Here is a 14,680-nt window from a genome sequence, read left to right on the forward strand (position 1 = left end):
ATATTATCTCAGCAAACACAGGTTTTGGAACACATCAATGATGAGATAATATGCTGATTTGTATGAAGCATTGATCCTGGTATCTTCATTGGAGAACAGAGGAGATGTGAAGGGATGTTATGCATCTCCAAATGACAGTAGGGAGATGTAGCCAGTCATAGCTCTGTGTGTCACATGTCCCCAAGTGTTTGGAGATGTGAACATAAAAGGTTGACTTAGACCTGGGTTGGCCAACCTGAGGACTACAACTCTCATAATCCCTGGTGCCACTGAGTTCCGTAATTTGAAGTAGAACTGGCTGTTGACCATTGTGGCTGGAGATGATGGGTGTTGTATTCCAACAGCAGCTATAGGCCCTCAGGTTGGCCATTCCTAAATTAGACCATTGGCTGCATCTCATGCGGTACTGTGTACTCCAACTGGGAGCAGTTTCCCAGGGTCTCAAGCAAGCCCTTTCCAACTCTGCCACCCCAGTTATCGAGGGGATGCCAAAAATGAGTCTGAGCCCTTCTGCATACAAAGCATGTATTCTGGCAATCCGTTACGTGGCCTTTCTGTCACTCTTTGGCCTTTACCTGCAGGTAAATTGCAGGTAATGTGGCCTTTACCTGCAGTCACTCTTTACATGTTCCCCACAGGAGACAAGGTTCTCAGTGCAGCAAATATGTCGGGTGCGGTAAAGTGTGAATCCCCCCTGACAGGCGGAAGGCAGTTTACTTTGAGCCATATGGCTGAGATTGATAGAAGGGGAAGCGGCTGCTGCCAAAGAGAGCCTGCAGCATTTTCACTGGCTACTGCTGACTCGACATTGAGGCAAGCCTGATTGGCTCTTAGGAAGGATATGCAGCTGGTGCAACTGGTGTCCATGACCTCTTTCATCCTGCTTTAATTTATGAAGCACTTTGAAATCCTTCAAGTTGAAAGGTGCTTTATAAATGTAACAAGGTGTGATGACTGACAATGGAAAATGTCAGGTGGCATAACCTATTAAACCTCCTGTAAAATACTTCACAGTCTCTTCTGGAAAATGTGGAGTGGGCCCCTTGGAGCATATAATTTATTAGTGTTGCCATAATGACCAAAAGTCCAGGAATTCGCTGGATTCCAAAGCATGGTCCTCTGCTTACGGGCACAAGCAACTAAGCAGCCAGAGCACAGAGTCCAATAAATTAAATGACGGCTTCTCATTTTCTGAACCAATTCCAAAGGTAATTTGGACTAACTAGTAAGCTGCTAAGTTCTGTAATGAGTACATTCAAATTCAGACAACACAGTGGCCTAGTTAAATGGAAGCTTGTGAGGAAATTATGCTAATGCATATCACTGTGCCTGACCTCCTAAGGTTTGTGGTTTGCCAAGGTGAAATCAGGATCCTTGTTCTGCAGAGTGATTTACAAAGAGGCTTAACTTATGTGTTGTGCGGCAGATTTGTGGCAGGCTACATCTTGGCCATATTTGGTTTCATGTAAATTGGGCCCATTAAAGTGAATAAATACTGTACAGAGCGCCATGCCTGAATTATGTAGTCCACAGAGTAGAACTCCCTATGAATTTGAAACCTGGTGGTACACCAAAGGGAAGCACTTCTGGTCACTTCTTTAAATTACTTCAAAGGGCCTTTCTTAACCTGTTCACAGAAGACGAACTGCTGAAATGTCATATGTACTTACCTGAGGCTGGTGGGGGTGGGGGGGGCGGGATGTGGGCAAGTCTGAGGTAGTATTCCTTTCCATGCCAGATACTGGGGCAAAGAACATATGGTGGCCAATCACTTTCATGCCTTGCTGGTGGGTTGCTTGTAGGTATCTGGCTGACCACTGTTGAAAACAGAATGTTGAGCTATTGGACCCAAGGTCTGATAAGGTAGTGCTTTTTAAAAAAAATCTAGAAAGATGCATCTAGAGTCAGCCCTGAGTTGTGATATCTTCCTCAGGCTGCCTTAGGAAATCATGTGCCCAGCTGGACAATTGTTGGAATGCCTGGCCCAATTCAACAACAAAACATTCCTAGACCTACAAAACTAGCATGTCAGGAAGAAGGCTAAACTAGAACTCTTGTCCCTGACAACTAGGGTAGTTTTTTGTTTTTTAATGTCCAGGGAATTTTTCTGTGTGGAGGAGCACTGGATAATGCAAGTCCTCACCTGTAGTCTTAAGTGGTACAATTCAGATCTAGAATGTGTTGAAGATGGTTCTAGCTTACCATCTGATCTAGAATGTGTAAAAAAGTAGACCAGTGAATGTTAGCCATATTCCTTTCTGCATTTGACAGCTTTTTAGTCACATTCACCCCTATATTTGCCCTGAGCAAATCCCCCAAAAAGTTTACACTTTTAAAGATGAAGGATATCCTCAGCAAGCAGGTATCTGGGAGTATGAAGAAAAATTTGGATCAAAGCAACAAACCAACCTCTGAAGAAAATGAGAGTAGAAACATGTTGGCTCTCCCATATTCACTTTGTATTCATTTAGAAATGATGTGATGATCTCTTCCCCAAAAGGTTGGGGGAAATTGAGCATATCGCCAGCCAAATCTAGCCTCCCAGCCTGCCCCAAATACCTTCCTGATCAACCCTCTGTCTTCCAAATCTACTTTTAATAGCATTAATTCACAGAGGCATGGCCAAAAAATGGTAAAATCAACTTTGGCCCATAAAATGCAGAATTGGGGGGGGGGACAATATGTTTTTCTTGACTTGTCCAGTGATCTCTAAAACCTTTAAAAAATGGATATTTCCATTTTTCTTCTTCTTTGAGCAGTAGTGGTTCCTAAGTCTTGAGCAAATAATAATAATTGTTGACATGATGAGGAAAATTATTTAGAATAGATGTTTTATTTTTGTGTTATTTTAATTGTATTTGTATATCTGTTTTTGAAAAAAAATAATGATTTAAAAAATAAAATCCCATTGAAATTAAAGGACAACTTAGGCATTGACTGACTTGTCCTTTTAATTTCAGTGAGACTACTTTGAGCAATTTTCCTCATTTTGTCAGCCACTAGTTAATAATTTTAGAAATGTGCATAATTTAGCACGGTTCCCCCTCCCCGCCCACTTAATTTGTTCTGTGTGCTGACAGATGATGTAGAATGTTGTTGTTGTTGTTGTTGTTGTTACATTTATATCCCGCTCTTCCTCCAAGGAGCCCAGAGCAGTGTACTACATACTTTTAAGTTTCTCTTTCACAACAACCCTGTGAAGTAGGTTAGGCTGAGAGAGAAGTGACTGGCCCAGAGTCACCCAGCTAGTATGATGGCTGAATGGGGATTTGAACTCGGGTCTCCCCGGTCCTAGTCCAGCACTCTAACCACTACACCATGTTAGGAAAGAACACTGGTGAACTTCTCTGAACACAAAAGAAATTTGGGGACATAAAGAGTTTTTGGTTCTTCTTTGAACGCACCTTTGGGAGCCACCGAAGTTCTTCTCTGAAGCCAAAGTGCACAGGTATCTCCAGCTGAGATGCTGAGACTCGGTCTGGTTGCAGGAGATGAGATGCTGAATTTTATGACTTGAAGCCAGGGTGGGGAGCAGGAGGGAATAGTCCCAGAATTATGGACATAGCTGCACACAACTGGACAAAGCTTTAGTATTGTCTCCAAAAGCACTACCACTGTCGCCTTAGAGAGAACCTGGTGGGAGCTCCCTTTGCCAAGCAGCTGTAGAGATAGTTAAGAAGACCTCCTGCTGCTACCTTCCCTGCTGTGTGTGATATGTGCTGAGAGCAGGGATAAAACTGCCTGGGAATTATGCAGATTAGGCAAGCTAATTTAGCACACCCAAATTGTGTAATTAGCTCTCATCATTTGCATATTATGTAAATTACACAGACTGGATTGGGGTGGGTGGGTAAGGCCGTGACAACCTTAAATTCAATCATGTTATAGAACACTTTAGAATGAAGAGCACACCCTGACCCTGGGACCAGGGAACCTAAAAGTTGATCTCCGATATGAACCTATCCATTTTTAAGATCACCCGCTTGCAGGCCCTGATATGGAACCCCTTGCTGTTGAAGGTACATTGGGAGACCATCTCTAGTGACACTTAAGTTTTTGACTCCCTTCTGGGCAAAATTTATTCTGCCCGCTCACTGGTATCCTTTCAATGTTAGGCAGTGGCAGTGTCATTTCAGAGGGCATTTGGGGCCTCTGAGTGAGGAAGAGATTTCTGTGGCTGCTTTATTGGGTTTTTCTTTCTGCTCATGGTAGTGTTGTGACTGATGCTTAATTCATTGGCTTACACCCAGAAGCTATTCACATGTGCAGCAAAAACTGGCCCAGTTTTTGCTGCACGTGTGAACTACCGGGAGCTGCGTAGGTCCTGGTGGTGATGCAGTGGCAGTCCCTTTAAAGTAGCCCGCTGCTTAACCCAGGTTTGGGGCTTACGCAGTACATTATGGAGCTTCCCGGAGCTAGGAGGCCCCCAAACCTCCCGGCTCCCAACTGACACTGAGACGGAGGTGGTGATCGTGTGGGCGATCGTCTGCGGGGATGGGGGTGGGATAAGTGGACCAGCTCTCCCCACAGACCCACCCAAAGCTCTTCACATGGATTATGTGAAGAGCTTCCCAGTCTCAAGTTGCATGTGCCAAAAAATGGTTTGCTCATACAACAGGGGAATGGTGATTTTTGCTGACCTCCTCTTCTCCTTGCAGTCCACTGTGCCTCCCAAATATACATCCCTGAGGGTTGTGGAACCCTCAAGGATATATTTTTGGGAGGTGCAATGGGCTGCAAGGGGAAGGGAAGACCAGTTAAAATCACTCCTCTTAATTTCAGTGGGACTACTTTGAGTAATTTTCCCCATCCTGTCAACCACAGTTAATATATAAAAGTGTGGAGAGTGATCCATAGGAAGAGTCCCACTGCATCACAGCAAGGGTCCATTTAATCCAATGTCATGTAGTGTACAGTCACCAATCAGATGCCTCCAGAAAGTCCACAACTAGAGCATGAAGACCCTGCCCCTCCAGTTGCCTTTGAGCAACTGGTTCACATACTACCCTTGAGCATGACAGTTCATTTAGCCACCCTCCCTAATAGCCATCAATAAACCTGTTCTCCATGAATTTGTCTAATAGCTTTCTAACCATTTGCTCTTTGTATTGAAGAGTTCTTTTACGGTCCCTTGAGATAGGATGATGATGATGATAACATCATCTCTCTGTGCTGATTGCACTAAACGTTTGGGAATCATTTCTTTCACTTTCCTAGGCAAAGTTTCCTAGGCTATATCAGCTTAAGAGAGTGACATTGATTCCTTCTACTATTACTGACTGATAACCCTGCCAACAATAGCATGGATTGTTTGTCAGGAGTATCAGAATACTCTAGTACCACATGTTTTTTTTTATTTTCCTCCTAACTTTTCCAGCTGCATAAAGGGTATTTTATGGGGATACCCTTCATGAGAGCACTCTTAAAAATAAGTGCAAGCGCAACTGATGCCCCTCTTAGATACAATTGTATTGTGCCAAAACTGTGTAACAAAGTGGCCCCTTGTGCAGTTGAGATAAGGTCTATCATAACCAGTGAAGTTGCCACTCAAATGCCGCAGAAATACTGGGTGTGGCTGGTGGCCTTAATGACCCACTGAGTTTACTAGCAATACTAGTCCAGTTGAACAATGCCTCTGCTTTGGTTTTCTGTGGCTAAGAGAGTGTACTTTCAGTTCCTTCTCAAAAAGCCTACTTATTTTTCATTGATTTCCATTAAAGTAAGAAAAGCGATGATCCAGAAACCACTCATGAATTGCATTATCCAGTTTAATTAGAGTGAACAGAAAATTTCTCCACAGACTGAATAGTCAGCATTCAGCCTCCAATGCAACTTTATATCAGGTTGGCAGTGGACTGACATTAGTGCCAGTACCAATTATTACAGTTATCAGCTCTGTCTGGATGGCTTCTTCTCCCCTTTGCATTGTGTGCTAGGAAGAGCCATGTATATGGAATGGGGCAATCTTGCAAGAGAAGTGGGATGCAACCCATTCTGTTTAGCAACTGATTTTAAAAAACATTTTTGCTAACGATATACAGGCTGGCAGTAGGAATGTGCGTTGAACAGATTTGCTGATGGGAGCCATTCATTTTATTATGTACGACTTTCTGATCCTCATCAGAAAGTGATCCAGGTTGAAATGGGTGATGGCGTGTTCTTGAGCAACAGAAGCATGGTGAAATTTAGTAGGTCAAAGAGCCAGGTCATGCATGCAGGAACAAACTATCAAAAAGCAATTTTGTTGTCCACTGGTGACCTGCCAACTGTTAAATGGCAAGAGGGTACAGGAAACCAGGAGCACACAATGACTTTGAATCACCAATCTGATGAAGCCTTAAATAAAACAACCGAATCATCTGACATATGAAGTAAAATATTTCCAGAATGGATTGGGATGTATAGCCATAAGATGGCCATTAAGATCTTCTGGACCAGGAAACATTTTATATTCAGGCCTTCCTCTGGGTTGTGGGGAGAAGCTGCGATCCTCGTCATGTATTGCTCACATTCACGAACCTATCCAGCAAAAGTGATCAGAGGAAGGCAGAGCACATTTGCACAGATTTTGGTTTTGCTGTCCCCTCTGGCATGCAGCTTGGCTTACTTGCTTGAGTCACTTAGAGCAATTTACTCTCCAAGAACCTTCTGCCATGAGCCCAGTCTTTGTTTCTCTTGGCCTGCGCTGGACAATGAGAGGCTGGTAAATGTCTGACCCTGCCTCACAGCAGGGCAATGCATATGAGAGCTTTTTGGAGAGTTGCCTCAAACTCCTATGATTCTATAGGCCATAAGAACATAAGAACAGCCCTGCTGGATCAGGCCCAAGGCCCATCTAGTCCAGCATCCTCTTTCACACAGTGGCCCAGCAGATGCCGCTGGAAGCCACAGGCAGGAGTTGAGGGTGTGCCCTCTCTCCTGCTGTTACTCCCCTGCAACTGGTACTCAGAGGCATCCTGCCTTTCAGGATGGATGTGGCCTTTAGCCCTCTGACTATTAGCCATTGATAGACCTCTCTTTCATGAAGTCATCCAAACCCCTCTTAAAGCCATCCAGGTTGTTGGCTGTCACCACATCTTGTGGCAGAGAATTCCACAAGTTGATTATGCATTGTGTGAAAAAGTACTTCAGTTTGTTGGTCCTAGATTTCCTGGCAATCAATTTCATGGGATGACCCCTGGTTCTGTTGTTATGTGAGAGGGAGAAGAATTTCTTTCTATCCACTTTTTCCACTCCATGCATGATTTTATAGACCTCTATCATGTCTCCCCGCAGTCGTCTTTTTTCTAAACTAAAAAGCCCCAGGTATTGTAGCCTTGCCTCATAAGAAAGGTGCTCTAAACCCCTGATCATCTTGGTTGCCCTCTTCTGCACCTGTTCCAGTTCTACAATGTTCTTTTAAAGATTTTAACTTTTTTTTTGTACTTGCATGTACAGTACTATGCAACAGGAATATTTTGAAAATCACCTTGAGATTTTTCAGGAAAAACAATATTACAAAATACACCCATGCCCTGTGGGGAGGGGGGGAGGTGTTTGTTTCTTTAAGGAAAATGGATACATGGAGAGTGACAAGGGCTGCTGCATCTACACTTTTTAAAGGGACATGTACCTAATTGTCAGGCTTGGGTACCAAGTCACCCCAGTACCTAAGGCAGCATGCTGGACCCCCAGCCCCATTCTACCCCAGCAGTATGCAGGGCGTGCTGCTTGGAGTCCCCCTCCCTCAATCTGCCCCACCCATGCTATGTGCCAATTTACTGTCAGCAGAGGTCTCCCACCTCAGTTCTGCTCACATTCCTGCCCTCTGCCAGCTGACTGTTACTTCATCCTCTTTCACCACAAATTAGGGGAACAAGGTGGCTCTAGTGGAGGCCATGCCCCTTCCCCTAAGTGAGGGGGTTTTGACCTTGCGAGGGAACGTGGCAAGGTAGCGGCAGCAGGTGGAGGGCTGGCAACTGTGCTTTGTATGCCTTTGTAGTTGCAACTCCGAGCACCCTGTGGAGGCTTTCCAAAGGTTTGACCTTGGAAAGTCAATTTTTAACTTTTGAGGAGTGCAAATGATTTCTGAGGTGAGCAGAAGGCTGTTCACCAGCCCTTAGAAACATCTGCATGAACTTGTGATGGATAGCCCGTCGTTCATTTTGCAGTCATGTGGACAAGTGGGGCTGCCTTCCATGGAGTCAGGCTCTGGATCCACCTGCTCCAACAGGCAGTGTCTCTCCCAGTCCTGACCTTTCCCATCCCTGCTGCCTGAGATCCTTTTTCAACTGGCAAAGCAAAGGGTCGAGATTTGGACCTTTACAGCCATGGCATGTCCTCTGCTGCTGACCTGCAGCCTTTGGCTTTCTGCTCTGAAGCATCTCAAAGAATTCTATGCATCTGGAAGAAATTACTTTTTAAAAACAACCACACCTGGAACTGTCAGCCCTATAGGGGAAGTATGGATTGTCTGCTCTTCTCATCTGTAAACCTGAAAGCTATCATTTCTGGGGGGCAGGGGGAGTCAGCAGAGGGAGCATAAAGTCTGTGGACACATATCCAGAGAGATCTACAGACAGACAAACTTTATACTGCATTTGAAGTGGTGATTATTTTTTAAATACATGGTCACTGTTCTCAAAGCCTAGGGTAACTTGAAAAAATGACTCGCACAAAGCAATACATTTGTAATGCCACAGTGTAATATGACAAGATATTACTTTGAACCCGACCTGAGTGCCTTCCTCTAGTTCTCCCCAAGGGGTAGGAGCGAACAGCAGGGAACAAGACTGCAGTGTGATTGAATCACCAAGATCTTGTGAAGGCAGAAATATAAAAAAGAAAAAGATTCAAGCCCAGAAATAAAAAGTTACAATAAAAACAAAGATTTAAAACAGGCAAAGGGAAACTAAAAAAAATATGCTGCCATTAAGATGGAAAGGATTTGGATGCTTTTAAACAAGGATACACATGTAGATGTATAAAAATTGGACTTTAGAATGCAAATTAGGTGCAAGTGAATTCTCTAGCTGTGCTTTAAATGATCTGTGTAACTGAAGTCGTAAACCTATTTATTGTGTCTCATCTGAAATGCATGGGGGGGGACCATTACAGTGGCCATGCATTCTTTGTTATAAATGGCATTACAGCAGAATAAATGGTCACTCCGCTAGCCCCTAGCAGTTGACAGACCATTAAGTTGGTAGAAACTAGTTGAGTCTCATTGACGTTAATGAGATTAACAGCCCAATCCAGCTGTTTTGCTGAAGGCTGTGTGGTGGCCTGCCAGTGCAGAATCCTTCATCTAGAGAAAAAGGTTTTCCATTGGCACAATGCTTCCAGGGATCTGTAAAGGAAACAACAGTTGTCCCACATAATACTGGATGACGTTACCCCATACTCTGAGATCATTTTTGCCACCAGAAAGCATTTCTTGGTTTGAGGTCCGGTTCAGATGTCACCCAAACCACGGTTTAATCCTGATTCTGTGAAATACTCCTGAGTCTCCCCTTAATGCACGAATGGAGAAACTTGTGACCTTCCATTTCTAGTATAGAACAAACTGAGCTTTGCTCAATTCCAGTTTCAGATCCTGGCTTGTTTATATATTCTGGTTAGGACAAGCTTGGAGTGCTGGGTTCTGACATCACACAAATCCTGGTTTGTTTTAAACCAGAATTGGATGTTTAAAATGTCCTAAGGCTAGTGAATGACATGCATAGCTGTGTTTGATCCATGATGCCACATTGCATCTGAGTCAGACTAAACAGAAGCCTTTGTGGGCCACCTCCAACCCCTTTCCCCTTCTCCGTCCACACGCCACCCCCAAAACAGCCACTTGACAGAATTAAGTGGGGTCATTACAATCAACAGGGACTACCTGATTTGTGAAAACAGATATACTGATACTGAAGCATGTTGAAGGCCTGGTATCCCCTGCAGGCCTGGGTTGCCAAGTTGGCGTTTCATATTAGCTCAGGCATGGAGGCCTGACAAAGTATTTTTCATTGAAATTGTTTCTGCTCTCTAGCAATACAAATGTCACTAAATTTTTGTTTAAAGAACATGGGTTGCTTCTCCTTAGGTTCAAGCCTTTGGTTCCCCCAGGAAGCTTCTATAATTATTTTGAGAACAGAACTGAGAGTTAGGCAATTACGCAATATTACATTATTACAACCAAATGTTTAAGAGATGCAGAAAACCAGATAGGAAACCAGGGGTGGCCCAAGCTTTGGGGGCATCCAAAGTGAGATACCCCACCCCTCATGGCCCTAACCTCGCCCCCCCTGCCGGTTTTAAAGGGCAAGATCTTCCCATCATCCAGGACCCATTCTTAAAGTCAGCAGGGGTTGGATTGAGAGCTCCCAAGCTGATTTCTGAAAGCTTTAAAGGAAGCATAGGAGGAAGAGAATGGAGAGGAAATACTGGGAACATCCCCTCCTCACTGCATGCTCCTTTCAGGGCTTGTACGGGTCAGATCGGGAGCTTCCAATCTGATGCTTGCAAGCTTTGAAAGGAGCACAGGGTGAGCAGGGGATGTTCCCAGCAGCTTCCCCTCTGCTCTCCTAAAGCCTGCAAGGCTTGGACTCGACCCTTTCAGGGTTTGAACAGGATCTGAAGAAGGAGCTGCTGGCAGCTGGCGGCAACCTCCTGACCTCCCCTCATACCCTGTTTTTAAAGCCTGCAGAAGTCCCAATCTGACTCGTACAGGCTTTGAAATGAATGCAGTGTGAGCAAAAGAGATGCTGGCAACCTCTCCTTCTCCCCTCAGGTTCCATTCAACACTCTCTCCCGGTGGTGGTGGTGGTGGTGGTGGTGGTGGTGGTGGTGGCGGCAGCAGTTGCCTGTGGTCAGTGCAGTGGGAAGCAGGAAGGAGCACAGTGGTGGCGGCGGCTGATTCCCCTCTGTTTTGGAATGACCGCTCAGAGTCAGGGCCTTGTGAGGTGGCTGGGGCAGCCAGTCAGAAGCGGCAGCCAACCTCCTGCCTGAGCTGGCTGCTTTACCCGGCCTCATTAGTGGGTCGGCCATGTAGCAAACTAGTAATTGGCCATGTGTGTGTTTAAAGCTTTATCTGTTAACTCTTTGAGGACTGGGTGAATTGGGATTCAGCACCTGTCTCTCAGTTGCCTCACGTCCCTTTGCCTAGGCAGTGCTGCTACAGATGTACAATAAACCTACTCTTCTGTTTTCACTACTGTTTAACCCTATGTTTACATTCACCCCATAGATATACCAGCGTGCATGAAGCAGAAGGGGGAGTGTACCAACTGGTGCTGTCCCCAGTCTCCATACATTAGAGCAAGGGTGTCCAACTCCGGCCCTCCAGCTGTTTTTGGTCTACAACTCCCATCATCCCTGGCTGTTGGCCACTGTGACTGGGAATGATGGGAGTTGTAGGCCAAAAACAACTGGAGGGCTGCAGCTGGACACCCTTGCATTAGAGCAAAGCTGAGAATGGAGTTCTCCATGTATGTAAACCCATTCATGCAACTAGAAGGCCTGATTGATCAGAATTCCTGATTGCGTGGAAGGTGCTGTGTGTGTACAGATATACGTCTGTATTTGACACAAGTAGACAGAGCCCACTGGCTGGCTCCGCCTTTGTTTGCTGAGACAAAAGTGAGAATGTGTTTTTATGTGCATAAGGCTGTGCCCATGTGGATAAGTCTGCCATATGGAAAAGAGGACAGGTCTCTTGTTCCTTTAAGAGATGCACAGAAGAGGAAATTTCAGCAGGTGCAAGAAAAGCAGCATCTGATGAAATTTCTTCTTCTGTGCATCTATTAAAGGTCTCCTATTATCTTCCATATGGCAGCCCTACCTGTAGACCAATCCGTTCAGTCAAGAGTGGTCCCCAGTTACATGGAAGGAGCATGGCTCACAATTACAGGCATATAACTATGCACCCACAGAAACAACAGCTGATATCCTGACTAAATTACTCGATGGAAGTCCCACTAATATTAAATTGTCCTTCAAGTAACTATTGAGTAGTAATATTGAGTCAGTCTGAAAGTCAGCCACACTTCTCACATTTGCTCTAGGGCATAGAGGTTGAGGACAGAGCCAGCAGATCCAGAGATGGTGAGGCAGCGTTAGCTGGCACAAACCTACTCGCCTTCCACACACTGGATACTGTATCTGAAGAGGAGTTTCCTCTTCCTGCAAAGCATTCATGGAAGCCATGCTGTCTGATCAGAAGCTCCTAATCTTAGGCAGTACTTAGGATTGGGTGTGGTTGCTCAATAAGGAAAGGAAAACATTCTGAAATTTCCCCTTCCTCTTGCGTTGGTGCCCCTTTCCCCTTAGATATTTATTTTTCTCCTCATGTAAGCCTGAGGGCAGAGTTTGTTCTTTTAAAAACTTAATTATTGTATAGCAGCTAGTATCTGAGGTCTTCATACATAATAAATATAGTTGTTATTGTTGTTTCTAGACGATCGCCTGTTATTGAATAGCTATTAAAGGCTATAAAATGCAAATTTAATAGAAGTAAGTAGCCCACCAACAACATCATTTGAGAAGGTTATTTTGGTCTGTTCTCACTTGTGACTGAGCGTTCCTGTCAATATGATTGCTTCCTCTCTGATCTCCCATCCTTGTGCTAAAAAGGGAAAATGCGTGACATCTAGTAAAAGATGCACCTAGCAATAAAAATGGACTGGATTCTTAGGTTTAGGTGATTAATTCAAATTGGCATAGGAATTTTAGACTCCCCATCCCATCCAGCTTCATTTCCTCCTGGCCAATAATCTTCCTCCCATATCAAAGTACTAGCTGATTAATTTGGATCTTGTTTCTTGTTGCTTCTTCACACCTTTTCCTGCAAACTATTAATGGCTTCACGCATAATGGCAGCAAGCAAGTTGGAGGCAGTTGCAGGTCCCTGGTGAGCATGTGCTCCCAGTGTGAGCCTGTACTTCCACACCTTTCTGTGTGGTCCAAACCTGGAAATGGGTTGCCAATGTCGGGTCCCATCTGCAAACAAACATATGTTACCCAACTTCAAATCTAGGTTACAAATATTGGGTGGCAGAGAGGACCCCACATTGGCAACCTGACATTTCTAGGTTCAGACAACATGGAATAGGGCAGAAGTACACGTGTGTGCTGGGGGCACTCACTTGTCAGGGACCTTTGGTTCCCTCCTATTTACTTGCCACAGTTACATTTTCTTTCCTTTTCACACAGTTTATACTCACAAGGGGACTGTAGTGTTTAGACAGTCTAGTGAGCACCCATAGACCAGGTGGTGGGGCTTGCTGCTGTGATCTTGCTTTCCCCATATGCATGCACAGTATGCACCGTGATCATGTGGGAAATGCTAGGGTCCCATTAGACATTAGAAAGAATATCCTTACTATAAGAGCTGTTCGACAGTGGAGCAGTCTGCCTCATGCAGTGGTGGGCTCTCCTTGTCTAGAAGTTGTCAGTCAGGGATTGGATAGCCATCTGTCAGGTATGCTGTAGAAAGTTTCATCATTGAGCAGGGAGTTGGGCTGGAAGACCTCCAAGCTCCCTTCCAACTCTAACATTCTATGATTCAAGCTTACTTGGCTCCCTGGCTTACACTCCTCTTGCCTCCCCTGCCAAAGATCTCTCTGGCAATTCTAAATCAATTCTGCACATGCAATTCAGTCTTCCTCACCTCTCTGCATCCCTCCCCACCAATAGCACATAGCCCCTCCTATCCCTAGGACCTGGGTGTGGCTCCTTGCCATCTTGCTCCTTGGTCCTCGTTCCAGCTTGGCTCAAAACTTCATCCCCTGTCCCTTCACAGGTCCCACCAGTAGGTCACAGACCTTTCTGTCCTTAAGTCCTGTGTGAGACCAAACCAGACCAAACCAGACCAGACCAGACCAGACCAGACCAAATCAAACCAGACCAGACCTAACCAGACCAAACCAAACCAAACTTTTCTCTTAGAAGCTGTACTGATCATCAGTTTTCTCCTTCCCCAGATCAATGAGAATGTTCAAGTGTGTTTTCTGAGAACACAGCAACTCACCCATTGACTAGCACCTAGAAAGGAACATACAGATTGTCAAAAATATGTGCACTAAATGCTCCAAGGAAAGTGAGTGCTTAGAACAAGAATGTCAATTTTATGTAATTAATATGTGCAAAAAGGATATTGCCTTATCCATCTGTATTTCTCATCCAGGACCAATATGCAGCAGCTTGCTGAACCGGAATGCCCTAGCATTTCTCATGAATACTGTACAGTTCCTCTCTTGCCAACAAAATTCCATGTGAGGCTACTTGTATGCATTATGTATGCAATGTAATTCTTCCTTACTGGAGAGAAATAAACAATAATTCAGTATGGGAAAGCAGTATTATATTTGGGCAGGCATTTTGGCTTCAAATCTGTTCAGATCACAGTGTATGACTGATCTGCGTGCTTGAGGGTTTCCCTCCACCTCATGAGTCATATAACATTGAAGTGGCAGAGTAATGTGAGAGAGATGCATTGTGTTGACACCTTTGTGCAAAGAGATCTGGTTCTATGGGTTTTTTTGCTACCACAAACAGTCTGCATTACTATGAAGCAAAAAAAAGGGGGGGGGAGGACATTTCAGCAGTGAAACAAGATGCAAATTAGTTTCAATACTGCCTATGGAAACATAAGACCAGCTTCTCACACTGGCCTTATGTTTCCATAGGCAGTGGCTGTAAAGAAGTGGTAATAGTAGGA

Source organism: Hemicordylus capensis, chromosome 1 (assembly GCF_027244095.1).
Source record: "Hemicordylus capensis ecotype Gifberg chromosome 1, rHemCap1.1.pri, whole genome shotgun sequence".
Lineage (NCBI taxonomy): Eukaryota > Metazoa > Chordata > Lepidosauria > Squamata > Cordylidae > Hemicordylus > Hemicordylus capensis.